Raw genomic sequence first — 18462 nt, 5'->3', positions numbered from 1 at the left:
TCCCCTGTGAAGCATATTGTTATTCAGTCAGCAGCAACACTCACTTCGACCAGTGCTCGACCAATGACCGCTCACGTTGGCCTTTATGTTACGACCGTGGCTCAAACGCACCTTATATCCTGCTAACTGTCCTGACTCGGCGTAGAAGTCGGCAGCACCAAATTGCTGCTGAAAACGCATACTTTCTTCAGAAAGTCGACACCTTGTAGCCAAAACCTCTTCTTTGGAACATTGCATCCGCGGCTGAAGAAATGTTACATACATGACTGTGCTGTTTGATTAAGCACGCTATTGCTTCCAGGCATCATCATTTTCTCTTATACTTGAAGCAATACAGCATGTATCTTACTGATCGTAGAATGAGGATTTGGCAATGAATATAGATCTTGCAAATTGCTTCAAGCAGAGCCCGCAACCTTCTAGAGCCCAAAATGCAAGCAATAATACTTTTAAGTACATGTTCAGCCTTCGGACTGCGCACAGACTACACGAATAAAAAACGTCGTTGTAGTCACTACTTAGTGCACACCATTTTCTACATTAGTACAACTGCAGTTGGTAATGATAAAGCTACAACAATGCCGATTACACTGGGTAGTCACTGTTACCTAATGGGTCTCACCAACCCATTGCAAACGCCCGCAGTTAGCACCGCCTGACACAAAGTGTCTCGTCTCTGCTGCATCTATCAGTCTAGCTGTGTCCTATTCCAGTGGGGGTCCGATATGTGCGTTATCTTACAGAAACGTTGGATTCGGTTGGGCTAACGACGATTTGAATTGATAGCTGAGACCCATTAGTAACAGTGGCTATGCCATTTACTCAGCACTGTTAATAACTCGCGGTGAACTGCAGTCATATCAAGGTAGCAAATGGTGTAACACTAGGTAGTAAATACTGCGAGCTTTTCTTTAGGACTGTAGAACTAAAAACCCAGGAGACTTGCAGTTCTGGTGTTGTTTCATCAGAAAAGAATTATTCACACTTGTTCTTGTTCAAGATAAAGAAATCGTATAGGGCAGCTTGCATAGTTTGTATGAGAGGCAGCTAAAATACAAACGTAGACAATTCAGACATTACAGAAGAGTCATATCCTACTGTGAGACTTACTTTACAGGATAAATTGGGGGTAGTAGAATTAACTCAACTTTGTTGAAGCTTCAAATGGAAAGATCTTAAATGTCCTGTCCCTGGCACGCTGATATCAATAATATGGGCTTGCATAAATGGATATCATTAAAATTTACCTGTCTTGATAATGAAGAGTTCCGAGCTTCTCCCACAACTCCGGGCTGTGCAGAGAGCTTACGATTGTGTGGTGAGTCTAGGCCTCCGCGTTCCCACACAGGAGAGCGGCCCGCGGTGCTGCTCTACGGGGAGCGCTTCTCAAGACCCCAATAAAGTTCTTTGCCTATCTGTTTCTCTGTTGATGATAGTGATTTACGGTCAAGTGAATGAGGCACACTGCTATTCTTCTCCAAAATTTAGACTGAACTCTAATAAGGCCATTTTAATGCGACAGTTACGCTCCTACCGGCAGAAGGTTGATACTTTGCATTCAAATGGCTTGAACTTCTTACAATCTAACCCAACTCGATACACTTACAAACACCAAGTTACCTTAGTAAATATGGCACCCAGCTGCCGAGCATGAATTGACTGGTGCGATTGCCTCTGACTACGACGATATTCTTCAAGGGTGCATCGAACTTCATGGGTGCCTATAACCTTATATGGAAACAATCAGGAGTACCCCACTGCAGTGTCTCTCGCAATACCTGCGTTCATTTGCAAAGTCATACTTAATGCAACGATCGCTTAGTGCCAATATTGCACGTCTCATCATCACCCGCTGCTAGTGTAAATTGTACATGTGCTTTCTTTCGTTGTTTAAGGTACTTCATAATATACGTTTTTATATATAATTTGTAACGTTATTAAACGAAGCTCGCTTTCGAGCTTGCTGTGAGGTTTGCTCACCGCGATAGCTTAGGGACTGTGGCGTTGCGCTGCATAGCTCGAGGTCGCGGTTTCAATCCTAGTCGTAGCGGGAGCTTTCCAATGGGGCGAAGCGCAAGGAAACCCTCGTGTGCCGAGACTTAAGCACACGTTAAAGAACAACAGGTGTTCCAAATTAACCCGGAGTCGCCCGCTAGTGCGTTCCTCGGCAAGTAGCACCCCATAACTGTGTCATTTTTTATCTGGGAATTGGTATCGTGTTTGTCTTTGCCTGCTCCTAAAATTAGAACCAGCGATAAAGTTTTTCAATGCTCTGAGGTTGCCATCCCGAGGTCTTAGCTTTAGGCTGCTGTCAGGAAGCGAATAAACTGCGCTAAGAATGAATATGACGATAGAAAGCACTTGCTAATAGGTGCTCACATGAAGAAAAAGTCAGTTCGACACTTCGAAACAATGATGAGAAGTCAAGAAAGAAAGCATTGTAAAGTCACCGGGAGTGATGGTGTAAAGGAGATGTAATCATCTGCAAGGACACCACCGGCTAATGTTTGAGAAAGGCAAGGCGTGCGTCCTCATACGGGGAATAATTTCAATAAATTGAGTATTGGCTCTGTAGTGTACGTTGTTTCAAGCACATTTAGAAGAGGTTGGAACTACACTAATGGAGCTTCCGTACAGGCTGATGTAAAGGAATGTGTCGTTTGATTCGCGTATATCTCGGGAAACTAAAACTCACACTTGACCATAAAAATTTTTTTCCGTGCTGCACTATTTTATCTAATAAATAAAATGCACCCTTTTAACAAGCTTCAGTTTAGCGAAGAAACGCTCATGGGAGTCGGAACAGGTTTCCAAATTTCTGATGAGCGCTGCTCCGGTTGTGGAAGCAGTGATTGGTGTGTTCTGCCTTGGAAAGAGCAAAAGTAGCTCTCAACCGTACTACTCTTATAGCAGTGCCAGCGTTAATACGAAAGTTCGTAATGCACAGACCAGTACATAGCAGCGCCGTCATTTACAGACTGGTAGAGTAAATTAGACGTAACCGCATTTTTGGATACACTAAAAAAATACCGAAGGTACTGTTGTTTAGGCTGGATGCATGTCAGCTCCCTTCCACGTTCTTCACTCCTCCTCAGTCAGGTTCGTCCAGGACTATCTTGTTGCTGTCTTGTATATGTCTGCTATACATACAAAGCTTTTGAAAGGTATTTTTGTTCTTGTATGCTTTTAATAAAAAAAGGAAGTGTACAATGAGAATGGCGCAGCTCATTTAATTCAATCAAGTTACTCTCCGCAGGCGAGCATATCATCAATGAAAGCAACAGTTGCTTTACCACAACTATCTTTTGCCGTAAACGCTTACGTATTTCATTGTTATACAATATCTCTCATTATAATCCTCTTCCAAAAGACGTTCTTTTCTTCTGCTCCCGTCTACGTTTCATCGCATTCAGACCGTAACTTCAAAGTTGGTGTGCCCGCTTGTCGGGCAAATACCTACAGCGAATATTACACTCCGAAGACTAGCAAGGAATGTAACCACTTTAACGCTTCCATGTCCGCCATCACCGACATCGACAACTTCAAGACCACCATTCATGAAGCCTATTGCTAACATGGTTCCTTCATTTGCGATAATTGTATTTTGTTTCTTTTTACTGTGCAAACATTTGTTGTTAAAGCCCTGAGACCTACAAAGCATGCTAAATAAACAAATAAATTTGTTGTCCAGAAATTATCGCTTAATTAATTGATATCCGCTACAGAGGGCCCGCGCTGTGTCTTAGAGAAAGCTCAGTTGCTTTCTTTCCTACTGTGCAGGAAAAATGGAACTGCTTATGCCTGGGTGAAGACATCGGACGATTACCCTATTCCCAATGTTATCGAATCTTCGAATACACTCGGTATGGCGTCGGAATGCACATGCACAGCATCATTAGTTAAAAGTTGAAATTTAAAACTTGACATATGGTACAAAATGCCCAAAATATATTTTCGTGCGTGCTCAATTGTACGACATGCTGAAGACGCCCCCCCAATTCCGACTAGAGTCCTACATTTGCACCACCAACCACGTCTTCTCGTGTGCAGGGTGGTTCCTTACGAAAGGGTACACCCAAGCGCGCGGCCTGCCCTCTGCAAAGGCTGCTTAGAGTGCCAGCAAGTGGTAGCAAGGGACAGCGCGTCCGCTTATGACGTTGTCTAGTGGCGGCTAGAATGAATGGACATGGCCAATAGGCAAGCGCCTGCTAGACTCACTCACACGCCAGATAGATGCACAAGGGTAGGGTCTTCCAGCGCAGCGCCTGGTGCTAGCAAACCGCGCAGTATATTAGTGCACTGGAAATGTGTAAGTGCCAAAATAAGCCCTTTAGGCATGGAGGAAAGAAACAAAATAGGAGAAACCTTGGCGTCACGTTCTTGAAGCCGGAAATTCAGCCACGTTGGTGTGCCATCTCTTTTTGCGCCTCCAATCAGTTCGCCAGAACAGATAGGCGCGATCTTTGAACTTGCATTGCTACAAGCTGCCGGGAGTGTTTGCTGCCGAAGCGCATCAGGAAAAAGCATACAAAACTTTAACAGGTTTAGTACAGCAGGCATGCTCGTGTGCTTTTCCGTGGCACGTTGAAGCAGATGACAGACCCGTGCTGTGATTACTTGAGTGTATGTGTTGCCGGTTGACACTCACACACAAAGACACAAAACACGACTGTAAAGCCTAGATACCACGCTCCAAAATCAGCTTGTCTCACGAACAGAATGTGCTGTGAGAAAGACACAGGCCGAAAAATCTTATCTCTCTTTTCAGAGGTCGAGACCAACAGCGAGAGTTTAAGGAGCATGGTTGCTAAAATAACGTTGACATTTGCGGTACTAGCACCAGTGTTCTTTTGCAAAAAACAGCACGTCACTACCACCACACGTTTTCCAAAAAGTCTGTGCTGGCCGGGGCCTCTCCTACGCTCTTGCACCTCCATGCCTCTAGTTATGGTACTTCCAGCATCTTTCAATGTGCGAGCATTTTTTGGTGAGTACCACAGCTAGATCTGCATTAATCGAAAAGTGCAATGCCTTGTATATCCACAAAAATGAGTAATTGGTAAAGTTACATTCAACCGTTACAGTAGTGCAATTGTAGATGAATGGCAGTTTTATAACCGACAAGGAAGAAATGAAACAAAAAAAATATATAAGATTATACCCATAGGGATACATGCATACGACTCCGCAGAAAATGCATCGGCAAGGGGTGGGCCAACTTGAAACTTGGGGCTGGGCCAATTGAAATAGGAGGGTAGGCCAACTAAAATCAGGGGGTCGGGTAACATAACTTTGGGGGTTCGTCAACTAGTAATTTAGGGGTGGGCCAACTGAAATTTTGGAGGGGCCAACTAAATTTGGGGGTGGGCTAGCTTGAAATTTCAGGTTAGGACAGCTCAAGTTTGCGATGGGCCAACTTTAAGTTTGGGGTAAGTGAGCTTGAAATAAGGTGTAGGTCAACTGAAATTTAAGGGTGAGTCAACCTAAATTTGACGGTGGGCCAACTTGAAATTTCGGCATGGTTCAACTGAAATGTAGGGGTGGGCAAACTTAAATTTGGGAGTGAGCCAAACTGAAATTTGCAGGTGGGGCTACTTAAAGTTGAGGGTGGGCCAACTGAAATATGAGGGTTGGCCAACTTAAATTTGGGGGTGGGCTAACTTGAAACTTGGGGGTGGGCCATCCTAAATTTGGCGTGGGCCAAGTTTGAACTTGGGAGTGAGCCAACTTGAAAGTGGGGGTGGACCAAGGGAAATTTGGGGGTGGGTCAACTTGAATCTTTGGGGTGGGCCAGCTTGAAATTTGGGCGTGCACCAACTGAAATGTGTGGGTGGGCCAGCTGCAATTCGGGGGCACGCTTATTCGTATGCATACTTGGACAACTTCAGCCGAGTGTTGCATACTTTTTTGCAGCACGCAGCTCTCGCTCTCCAATTCGCCGCATAGCGTGTATAAACATCACCTGATTTGGAGCAGTTTAGGAGAGAGCAATGTACATAGGTTGAACTTTGGCTGAGGTAAATAAACCTAATGCATTCGGTAATTAATTGATTAGACTTAGTTATGGGTATAATAACGACTTTGCTTGTTTACTCAATTCGGCTCAAGTGAAGGTATGATGGAGACGTTCTTATAAGTTACCAACTATAATTATGAATACTTAGGTCAAACTAACCTCAAGTACTCTTAAATATTATTTTTAAGCCCCGGTAATTGAACCTTAGGTACTATTGTTTATTTCAGTAAATTAACGTGCAGTAATCTTAATTTCACTCACTGTTCCTAATTATTCAATTAATCATTGTTGTCGTAATTTTGCCGTAGAAACTCTTGTTAGGCTTTAGTAACCTTTATTACTCTTATACCTGTTCAGTACCCCTAAATATACTCGTAATCATAAATTTCAGTACTCATACGTAGTCAAAGGGTTCATGAGAGTGGCTTGTTGGGCTAGTTGGTACATGGTTATGCTAGGAGAATGCCAGCAAACTTTAGAGTAGGAAAAAATCGAGAGGCAGACATAGACCTTCCTGACCTTCCAGCCACCTTCCTGTCTCTTTGTCTATGTCTGCCTCTCGATTTTTTCCTACTCTAAAGTTTGCTGGCATTCTCCTAGCATAGTCAAAGGGATCTCACGCATACCTATGCGTCAGTGCACCATGTCACGCATTACAGAGAAACGGACAGATGGGAAGAGTTCCGAGGCAAGTATGCGTAAAATGCATACGGATTAATACATGCTGCGTGTACCTAATAACTATCGGGCATATGTTGGCACATCCACGCTTCCATCGCACTCGCGTACCCAGTGTGCTTGCTAACAGCAGGCGCTGCGTTGCGGGCTACGCTCCTTGCGCAAGCCATGCGGGGGAAGGTGACTTCCCAGGTAATTCTTGCAGGCGCTTGCATATCGGCCATGACCCGTTATTGTGGCCGACATATTATTAATTCGACATATTATTAAGTCGACATATTCTCAAACATGCATTCAGAAAGCTTTCTGTTTCGTACGCTATTTACACCTACGAGCCTCTCTTTACAAAAGATACTGGGACAGCAACGGTCTGCATTTCAATTAGGACCGGCTTTTTAGAACGAGGTTAGTCGTAATTGCCACAGTGACGTCGTTATCAAGTGACTTAGCAACTTATTAAGCTGTGCACCAAGCATTGTAGATTCATCACCGTTGTTCTCCTGTTGCCCGGCGCTTGCTTTCCTTAAGTTAAATATGATAACGAGAGGTCTATTACAAAATTGCAGGGGTTTGCCTAAGTAGTCATCGTGAGTAAGTTTGTGATTTGTTTGTTAGTTACTAAACATGGTCACTCGTATATGCTTACATTTCAGGAAAGGAATTCACGGTCGACTACATAATGGCCTTTTTGGAGTACGATAACTGCGAGATAATGAGACTGCCTCACAGGAAAAATGGTGAGTAGCATCCCGTTTTGATGGGTGACTGATTGAGAAACAGCTTCCGTTTCAACTTTTTGTTTGAGCAGATACTGCTGCCTGACTTATAGTTCTACTTGCAGGGTGTGAACTTTGGGTGAAAGTTGCAGAAATCGAGAAGATCAAGTCACTATGCTTCTTCATATACCACCTGCTCTGCGGACCAGAAAAGTACATGGTATATGATAAGGAGTTGTGCAGAGGAGTATAAATTTCTCCCGCAGGCGCCGTTCTTGAAACAGCGGAAATCGAAGTCGTCCTTGTGGTGGAATTGACGAGTGGCTTGCGATATTATAATTTTGTATTTCTTCTGTTTTGCTGCCGCATGTATAGTCAAGCGTGCTTCATGCGTGATAATAAACTGGACAATTCCTTAAATATCCCTAGTGTCTGATATGAGCATCGCATTAGTCAAGTGATGTTTACATTCTACTTAGTGTAACTTCATGGCTGAGAAGCAATGAAATGTGCCGGAGTGCTGAAAAGTGACTTTCTGCACTTTAAAATAGATGTTACGATCGCAAGACCTCACATTCAAGGGAATTATATTTGTTGATCATGGTACTTGAAGAGTATCCATATTCATGACTAAGGGGTTTTCTCGAAAATTATAAAGAAGGAACGTGGCAGCTTCGGCAGGTCTAAAGAAACAACACGAGAAGTTTAAACGATGTACAGTAGAAATGAAAGCAAATGTCGAGATTTGCAGATGTTACATCAGAAGAATGTATCATGTGTGTTCACGAACCTAACATTTAGAGATTTATATTTTAAAGCTCAGAACAGAATAATATGCGGATAATGAATACCTTTTTCCGCAAGCGGGTTAGTCGAAAGTGGACGTGGAGGAGCCCGAATGGTGAGACTAGAAATGAAATCGACTTCATACTCTGCGCTAACCCTGGCATCACACAAGATGTGGACGTGCTCGGCAAGGTGCGCTGCAGTGACCACAGGATGGTAAGAACTCGAATTAGTCTAGACCTGAGGAGGGAACGGAAGAAACTGGTACATATGAAGCCGAATAATGAGTTAGCGGTAAGAGGGAAACTCGAGGAATTCCGGATCAAGCTACAGAACAGGTATTCGGCTTTAACTCAGGACCTTAGTGTTGAAGCAATGAACGACAATGTCATGGGCATCATTAAGGAGTGCGATGGAAGTCGATGGTAACTCCATTAGGCAGGATACCAGCAAACTATCGCAGGAGACGAAAGATCTGATGAAGAAACACCAATGTATGAAAGCCTCTAACCCTACAGCTAGAATAGAACTGGCAGAACTTTCGAAGTTAATCAACAAGCGTAAGACGGCTGACATAAGGAAGTATAATATGGATAGAATTCAACATGCTCTCAGGAACGGAGGAAGCCTAAAAACAGTGAAGAAGAAACTAGGAATCGGCAAGAATCGGATGTATGCGTTACGAGACAAAGCCGGCAATATCGTTACTAATATGGATGAGATAGTTCAAGTGGCTGAGGAGTTGTATAGAGATTTATACAGTACAAGTGGCACCCACGACGATAGTGGAAGAGAGAATAGCCTAGAGGAATTCGAAATCCCACAGGTAGCGCCAGAAGTAAAGAAAGCCTTAGGAGCTATGCAAAGGGGGAAGGCAGCTGGGGAGGATAAGTAACAGCAGATTTGTTGAAGAATGGTGGTCAGATTGTTCTAGAGAAACTGGCCACCCTGCATACGCAATGCCTCATAACCTCGAGCGTACCGGAATCTTGGAAGAACGCTAATATAATGCTAATCCATAAGAAAGGGGACGCCAAAGACTTGAAAAATTATAGACCGATCAGCTTACTGTCCGTTGCCTACAAACTATTTACTAAGGTAATCGCAAATAGAATCAGGAACACCTTAGACTTCTGTCAACCAAAGGACCAGGCAGGATTCCGTAAAGGCTACTCAACAATAGACCATATTCACACTATAAATCAAGCGATAGAGAAATATGCAGAATATAACCAACCCTTATATATAGCTTTCATTGATTACGAGAAAGCGTTTGATTCAGTCGAAACCTCAGCAGTCATGAAGGCATTACGGAATCAGGGTGTAGATGAGCGATATGTAAAAATACTGGAAGATATCTATAGCGGCTCCACAGCCATCGTAGTCCTCCACAAAGAAAGCAACAAAATCCCTATAAAGAAAGGCGTCAGACAGGGAGATACGATATCTCCAATGCTATTCACAGCATGTGTACAGGAGGTATTCAGAGGCCTGGAGTGGGAAGAATTGGGCATAAATTTTGATGGAGAATACTTAGCAACTTGCGATTCGCTGATGATATTGCCTTGCTTAGTAACTCAGGAGACCAATTGCCATGCATGCTCACTGACCTGGAGAGGCAAAGCAGAAGGGTGGGTCTGAAAATTAATCTGCAGAAAACTAAAGTATTGTTTAACAGCCTCGGAAGAGAACAGCAGTTTACGATAGGTAGCGAAGCACTGGAAGTGGTAGGGGAATACATCTACTTAGGGCAGGTAGTGACCACGGATCCGGATCATGAGACTGAAATAGCCAGAAGAATAAGAATGGGTTGGGGTGCGTTTGGCAGGCATTCTCAAATCATGAACAGCAGCTTGCCACTATCCCTCAAAAGGAAAGTGTATAACAGCTGTGTGTTACCAGTACTCACATATGCGGCAGAAACCTGGAGGCTTACGAAAAGGGTTCTGCTGAAATTGAGGACGACGCAACGAGCTATGGAAGGAAGAATGATGGGTGTAACGTTAAGGGATAAGAAAAGAGCAGATTGGGTGAGGCAACAAACGCGGGTAAACGACACCTTAGTTGACATCAAGAAAAAGAAATGGGCATGGGCCGGACATGTAATTGAGGAGGGAAGATAACCGATGGTCACTAAGGGTTACGGACTGGATTCCAAGTGAAGGGAAGCGTAGCAGGGGGCGGCAGAAAGTTAGGTGGGCGGATGACATTAAGACGTTTGCAGGGAGAACATGGCCACAATTAGTATATGACCGGGGTAGTTGGAGAAGTATGGGAGAGGCCTTTGCCCTGCAGTGGGCGTAACTAGGCTGATGATGATGATGATGATGATTTTAAACCTTAGTCACCTGCTAGAGGCGCAAAAAGCAAAGAATAAAATAAGCGATGGGAAAATTATCGAAACTTCCAACGAACATATAATTTAACAACGAATAGTGTTACGTTTCAATTGGACAAATTTGCTAGAAATGTTTCTTGAAGTCACGTTTTTTAACATGAAGAACTTGCTGTCAGTCGTGTGCAAGCCCACCATGCCTCATCCTCCCAATCAAAGAAACTGATACAAATATTCGGAACAAGTGGGCTTTGATATGGCATTCTGTATGAGCATATGGGGTTATCAAATACGGATGTTAGGCATTTCATAATAATTATTTATTAGGAACCACAAAGAAGCTCTACAAATGACACATAAGCTGCCATGGGCGCAGTTCTTCGTTGTGATTTTGCCATACCCTGTCTCTGCTCAATTGGATGCAAAACCATCCCGAAATTTTCCGGTAGTGCCAGCCGGTAGTGCCAGCTGGTAGTGCCAGCCGCATTACCGGTAGACATCCGATACCACAAACAGTGCTCCATTTACGCTGATGATGTGGCACTCTGGGTCCGGAGACCAATGCGGTGCCTTCCAGCTAGCTGTCCGGAGATCACTGCAAAGAGCCCTGTACGTGGTGACAGCCTTCCTCGGGAGCATCAGCCTAACAGTCTTTCCTGCAAAGACGGAGGCCCTAGTGGTACACCCAAGGGCCGCCCGGCCTCAACGTCCACCCGTTGAGAATCGGCACCGACCCACTTCCGTGAAAGCAGACGGTGACTTCATCATCATCATCAGCTTGGTTACGCCCACTGCAGGGTAAAGGCCTCTCCCATACTTCTCCAACAACCCCGGTCATGTACTAATTGTAGCCATGCCGTCCCAACAAACTTCTTAATCTCATCCGCCCACCTAACTTTCTGCCGCCCCCTGCTACGCTTACCTTCCCTTGGAATCTAGTCCGTAACCCTTAATGACCATCGGTTATCTGCCCTCCTCATTACATGTCCTGCCCATGCCCATTTCTTTTTCTTGATTTCAACTAAGATGTCATTATCTCGCGTTTGTTCCCTCACCCAATCGGTGACTTACCTTGACCTAACCATAGACCGCCGGCTGACGTGGATCCAGGCTGCTAAGGCCCTCAGCACCAAGGCGCGCCGAGTACATGCAGCCGGGAGCCGACTCCTCCAACGAGGCCAACGATGCTCCACCAAGTGGGCACTGCGCCTGAACAAGGCTGTAGCAACATCGTCCTTGTTGTATGCCCTGCCACTGGTTTGCCTGACACATGCCAGGAAAAGACAACTAGAGGTCCTGCACAGGACGGCCATCGTAAATGTTCTGTGGCTCCCAAGGCATTTCAATATCACCGCAGCACTGGCTGAGGCCGGCGAATGACCACTGTCACTGCTCATGCTGCAGCGGTGACTGGGCCATATTGACAAGCTACATCGCGCACCAGATGGCCAAGCTCTCTTAGCCAGGCTCCGGAGCCTGCTGGCTTCATGTCTAGGCAGCCTATGCTGGCTCTATGAGGAGACAGTTCTCCACCTTCCTGTGGCAGTGGCTTTTTCTCCTGTCCATCACCAACCTCTGGACGTGCACCTCTCGTTTCAAGGGGATAGCCAAGCGGGGTGCCCCAGCCGCAGCCCTGCTGCATACGGCATCCTGCAAGCTCCAGGGAAGGGCACCTGCTGGTGATCGTGAATGGTCAGTCTTCCCCAGTGGGTCGGCAGTAACAGCAGTACCCCGGCAGTGTCACAGGCAGTGCCTGTTTACAGCGAGTTCTACTGCAGCTGAGCTCGGGGGGCTGCATGTGGCTGCCGACCTCCTTGGAGTAAAACCCCTTAAACATCGTAAAGTAGTGCCACGCTTTGAAGAATGCCGCCTCCTCCTCGCGCGCTCTGGCCGAGGCCGACGCCGCGTCACTATTGGCCGAATAGCATCACGTGGGCTCACGCGCGGTGCATCAGCGCCATTTTTGCTCGAGAAGCGTCTACGGAGTGGCGAGGAGCGCATGTTGGCGCCGTTGCTACGCTCGAGCAGTGTAGGCGGCGCCACGGTCGAAGAGGGAGTGCGAAAGAGAGAAGAAACGAGGAGGAGGGAAGGTAGAGGAGGAGAGTGTCGCTACTTTACGAAGTTTAAGGGGCGTTACCTTGGGGTACTCCTAGGTGTTGCTGCTTGCCATGTTAACGGCTCTAGCCAGGACCACAATTCTAATATCCTTGCACTGGCTGCCCTAAATCGTTACGAGGAGACGGATACCTACGCCAACGCTGCCCAGCATCATGTAGTCCCGGCTACCAGAGCGGTAGCTGCTTCGAACTACAAGGAATATCGACTACGGTGCCTGCTCACCTCCATTCACCCGGACTCCCGTGTTGCTAGTGGCAGCGCCTCCAAGCCGCTTCGAGAGAACGGCCTCTCTAGAGAAAGAAGACACTGGTCCACGCTCTTGAGCTTGCGGATTAAGTGCAGCTAAACTGCGGCCCAGCTTCACACCAAGGACCGCGCAACGTCACCTGCGGGAAGAGGTGCGGGGTCCCCGAGCCTCTGGAGCACCCTCTCTGTGCCTATCCATCCTTGGCATAGGAACGCTTCGTAGTGATCAGCACTTACAGAGGCCACGGCCTTCCAGCGGCCACAGAGACTGACCTGTTGTTCCCGGTGTGCTTCCGGCTCCCTGCGCTGCGATGCCTAGTGTAGTTTGTAAATCTCAGTGGAATAGACACCCTGTCAGAGCCCGCTACCATGCTAGCCACTTTACTGAGGACTGCGACCCGTCACGCATAGTGCTGTCTATTAGGACACATGCTTCCTCCTGATCACCTTTCAGTTCCTACTCCCTATCCCCTGACAACGCTTCGCCGTGGTCTCTCGCGGGTTGCAGAATCAAGCGTCTTTCATTTCTTTAGATCACTAGCTCTCTCGATGTCCTCCTCGAACACCACTCCGTACAGAATGCAAGCTGTTGGAGTCAACCGCGGCGTCTGCTGCATCGTTGTCCACACGAATCGCGGACTCTATAGTAAACGCCTTGGGCACACGCCGTAGGGACGCGTTGCCGGTGCTCGTGTGTCTTGAAAACGGTCTCCGACGTGCCTAAATGTCCGCCTGCGTGGGCCCCGTCTTCAAAGCGATCTGCGGTGTAGCGGTGTATGCGGTGCAGCGATCGAGGCGTATCTGACAGGTCAGCAGATTCCTGATGAGCGCCGCCAATCGCGATCGCTTTCCCCTCGTCGGTGCGTGTCACCTAGCTTGCCCTCGTCGTCTCACGCTCCCCTCACGAACCGATCTCCGCGTCTCCACAAAATGAAACTAGCAACCGTGACTTCTGAAGGTGAAGCCGCTTTCCAACGAACATTTGAATAACCTCCCTCGACGCAACGACGCGACGATGACTGTTTTGTTTTTTCTGAATTTTCTGACACTAACAATATTGTTTCCACTGACGTCGCCGTATTTGTGGATTATAATGCTCTCACTGTCCTCGTCGACACCGGTGCTGATTATTCAGTTATGAGTGACGCACTGGCATCTAAGTTGAGGAAAGTCACCACGGCATGGCAAGAACCCCATTTGTCAGGGCAGATAGCCATCTGGAGATGTCAACTGGAATGTGCACGGCAGGTATTTGAATCCGAGCGTAGACGTTCACGAGAGTCTTTCCTAGTATTACCTGTGGACACCCGCGTAATAATCCCTGGAATGGACTTTCTTCATGAATACGGTGCAATAATTCACCTGCGTGAGTTGTTTGTGCCGTTCGAGGACCCTTTTCTTCCCAGAGCTGACAACGCCCCAAAATCGAATAGCTTTGCGGAGAAATGCACTGATGTTCCACTTAATTTTGTACTTGCCTGCATAGAACGACATCTTGCTAAGAAAGTAACTGAAACTCCAATGCATTTCTCTGCAAAAATCGAGAATTATTATCTCGAAACAGGTGTCATACTGAGAACTCGTTTTAAGTGGATCCGCCTTGTGAGTTCCACAGCTACAATTTGCACATTTCAGTATGGGTCATAGGGTAATTGGTTAAAAACTTAATTGATGAATTTTTGGAAAGTATTCGATTATGCATTTCATTTTTTTTTTTTGCAAGTTGTGTCCACCACTTCGAGTACACCACCTTATGAACTACAATTGTGCTGTATGCCGCAGGCAAGATTAAAAAAAATTTGAAGGCGTTCATGGAAACAACCTGTATATTGATGACCTCTGCATGCAAGTGCCAATGTTTCCATCGCTAATGAGTGTAGCAAATTATTATGAAAGATTTTTTTCATAATTGCTAGTATTGCCTACTGGAAAGAGAAGCATTACTGAAACATATACATTCATGGGCATTTCACATGCCGTTGACAAAAGGCTCTGCAGAAGGGGTCACAGAAGCCTACAGGTTTTGTCAGCGTCAAAAAAGCATGCAAGAAACTTGAAGCGATGTGAACACACAGCAGCATATTCATTCTCTAGACATAGGTTATCGCTATCATTAGAAATAATTGTTCGTTGGCTACTTCCTTTCGTTTAAAAGTATAATAAACCTTGTTCTTCCTGTATATTATCACACTGCAATATATGACAAAACTATTAAGTTTAATCTAATGGAAGCAGACAGTTCCCCTCCGACGCCTTCACTGAGGGTGCGTCTTCGTCGCCATCGACCTCAACCTCTGCAGCAGCGGCAAACCCACTACAGCGGCAACTGTTATGCTCGTGGCATTTTCCACCTTTCAGAAACCGTCGTCTCGATGATTCAAATGGGAAGCAGAGAGAAAAAAACAAAGCACATGCCCGGCAACACTGATAAAGTTTGTGAAAAGGTAAGAAATCAAGGCGAGTGGAAGCGAGAATGGCTTCGTCAACGTGAGTGCTACGGTTTGATCCTTGAAACATGGACAATATCTGCAGGATGCATGCGACGGGATCGCCGACTAGTGTCTGCTGGGACAACTTCGTAGTTCACCTCGCTGAGGTGACGGAGGGCCCTGTAGAGGCCGAAGTAGTGGTGCAGCAACTTTTCCGAATGGCCACGTTGCAGAATCGGGGTCCATACCCAAACATGGACACTGGGTTGATACGCAATCTCGCGATGGCGAGCTTTATACCTCTGGGAGTTTTTGGATTGAAGATTCTGGATTTGCTCGCGTGCATGCTTGGGAGCTGGGTCTGCGAGCCGGGTAAATTCATCCGCGTCAATGGTATTGTTTTGGGAGGAGCATGGGGTCCAGCATGGTGGTTGCCTCACGACCGCGGAGCAAACCGAAGGAGTGGTGATCCCAGTGGTTTCCTGACCAGCAATGTTGTACGCGAATGTAACGTAAGGCAAAACATCGTCCCGGTTCTTGCTTTCGCTGTCGGCATACATGGAAAACATCTGAGCGATTGTCTTATTCAACCTCTCCGTAAGACCGTTCGTCTTAGGATGGTATGCAGTGCCACGGCGACGAGATATTCCACCAAGCATCATGATGTCTTGCATCATCTTAGCTGTGAAAGCTGCACCACGATCTGATATGACTACTGCTGGTGCACCATGCCGGATGACTCTGTTGTGGATGAAAAAGTGCGCATCGTCGCTGACAATGGCTCCAGTTTCGCAGTATCACGTCAAGTAATCATTCGCAACCACGATCCAGCGGTTGCCAGCAAAAGACTTAGGGAAGGGCCCGAGCACGTCCATGCCGATTTGTTGAAATGGTTGTGTTGGTGGTGTAACCAACTTCAGGATACCGGCTGGCACTGAGGTGAAGTCTTTCAGCGCTGGCAGCGACGGCAAGTTTGTAAGTAACGCTGCATTTCCCCGGCAAGCTTAGGCCAGTAGTAGCGTTGTTCATTTGGGGCCAAGGTACGCGCAAATCTCAAGTGGCCTTAAAAGAGCTCATCGTGGCAAGCGTACAGAATCGGCACGCAGCGCGGAGTGAACGACAAGGAGATGTCCGGTCACTAATGGGTAGAAATTCTTTTTTATAGCAGACATTGTTGCTGAGACACGACGAAGATGTTGAATGCGTGAATGTGCGTGGAGGATGCGAACTTCGGCTTTCCAGATAGTCGATAAGTTGCCCGAGTTCTAAATGGTCCCGCTGTTGCCGAGCTAAGTCAGGTATATTGACAGTGCAAAGCAAAATAACGTCATCATCAGCACCACTTGACACCCTTGCAAGTGGAGCGCTCGAAAGAATGTGAGCGTCAGTTTGCCTCCGGCCAGTCTTGTAGACGATTGTTACATCAAAACCTTGAAGACGAAGGTTCCACCTGGCAAGACTTCCTGAAGAGTCTTTGAGATTGATTAGCCAATAAAGGGCATGATTGTCAGCAACTACTGTATAACAATATACGGTACCCACCGTATAAATATCACCGAAACTTAGCCACCCGCGCAGACGATAGCCAAATATTCCTTTTCAGTGGTAGAGTAGTTTCGTTCTGCAGATGTTAAGGTGCAGCTAGTGTAAGCGATAGCACGTTCAGCGCCATCTTGCACACTACACGAGGACTGCACCGAGGTCGATGTTGCTAGCATCATTGTACAATTCAGTGTCTGCATTTTGATCAAAGTGTCCAAGTAAGGGCAGTGTCTGGGGGAGCCGCTGAAGCTCGGAGAAGGCTTCTCTCTGCTCCGGATCCCAAACAAACGGGATATCCTCCTTTGTTAAGCAAGTTAGGGGTTCTGCGATCTTGCAAAAATTATCTACAAAGCATTGTAGTATGAGCAGAGGCCCAAGAAGCGGCACACGTCACGTTTGTAGGCTTGTGGTGGAAATGCAGCAACAGCCACACTCTTTTCTGGGTCTGGCCTTCATTACTAGCAACGTGGCCGAGGAACTTCAGCTCCTGATAGCCAAAATGGCATTTCTCAGGTTTTAATGACAGGCCTCCAGATCGAAGTGCAAGGAACGCATACTGAAGTCACTGTATGTGTTGTTCAAATGTCCTAGAAAAAAACAATGGCGTCGTCTGAATAGACGAGCCATGATTGCCACTTGAGACCTGAGAGCACGGTGTCCATCATTTGTTGAAAGGCCGCGAGAACGGAGTGTAATTTGAAGGGCAGCACTTTAACTTCGCACAGGCCCTCAGGAGTTACGAAAGCAGTCTTTTCGTGATCTCCTTCATCAGCTGCTATCTTTCAGTATCCGCTGCGTAAACCCATTTAGGATAAGTATCGGGCATGTCGAACACAGCCTTGAGAGTTATGAATGCGTGGAAGAGGGTAGACATATTTTTTCATCAATCCTGTTATGTTTGCGGTATTCTACAGAAAACCAAAGAGTGCCGTCCTTCTTCTTGACAAGTACAACAGGCGACGCGCATGGGCTGGTTGAGGGTTGAATTACGTAATCATCTAGCATATGCTTCACTTGACAACCAATCACCTCGTGCTCCTTTTGTCATAGGTGGTAGGCGTGCTCACGCACGGGACGTTGGGTAGGGTCTGTTATAATGCGATGCTTCGCGATATGGGTCTACGTTATTTTTACGTGGATACAAAACAACAGCTGAACATGCATAACATACTTCGTTTTCGCTCTTTGCGTGGTTGAGAGTTCAGGATTCACTTCGGCTGTATTGAAAACCATGGTGTCGTCACTCTTGGCCGTTGCTGAACGCTCAGCAAGCGTAGGACCTATTGCATCCCCAATATCGTCAGAGTGGTCAATGCTGTTCGCTTTGCAGCTGTCGGTACTCACCAATGAGGTTCGTCACTAAAAGCTCAGCAATTCGGCGGTTCAGTTGAACAATGCCGCGGCTGGCACAGACTTGCCGAGCCAAGACATGTTTCCTTTAGCGATGCCACTACTATTTAGGTCGCAGTCGCTTTCAACAGTTACGAACCTACTAGTTCGCGGCGGAGGTGGCTCAATGTCATCAACAATATGCAGTGCTGTCTTGCGAGTGCTACTATCGTGCAGTACCGGGGCATAGTTGTCGGGAAAGGTTAT

General features: G+C 46.5%; 1 long non-coding RNA gene across 1 annotated transcript in view; it reads left to right on the top strand.

The window, feature by feature from the left end:
• LOC135911935 (uncharacterized) overlaps positions 1 to 7767 on the top strand; it is a 34046-nt gene extending 26279 nt beyond the window's left edge. Inside the window, exons 3-4 of the long non-coding RNA XR_011514349.1 lie at positions 7348 to 7431; positions 7536 to 7767. This is a non-coding gene — a long non-coding RNA (uncharacterized lncRNA). The remainder of the gene's footprint in view (positions 1 to 7347; positions 7432 to 7535) is intronic.
• The last annotated feature ends 10695 nt before the right edge of the window (positions 7768 to 18462 follow it).

This window comes from Dermacentor albipictus, chromosome 1 (assembly GCF_038994185.2).
Source record: "Dermacentor albipictus isolate Rhodes 1998 colony chromosome 1, USDA_Dalb.pri_finalv2, whole genome shotgun sequence".
Classification (NCBI taxonomy): domain Eukaryota; kingdom Metazoa; phylum Arthropoda; class Arachnida; order Ixodida; family Ixodidae; genus Dermacentor; species Dermacentor albipictus.
Note: the sequence above shows the minus strand (reverse complement) of the source record. Positions and strands in the feature narration are given on the sequence as shown.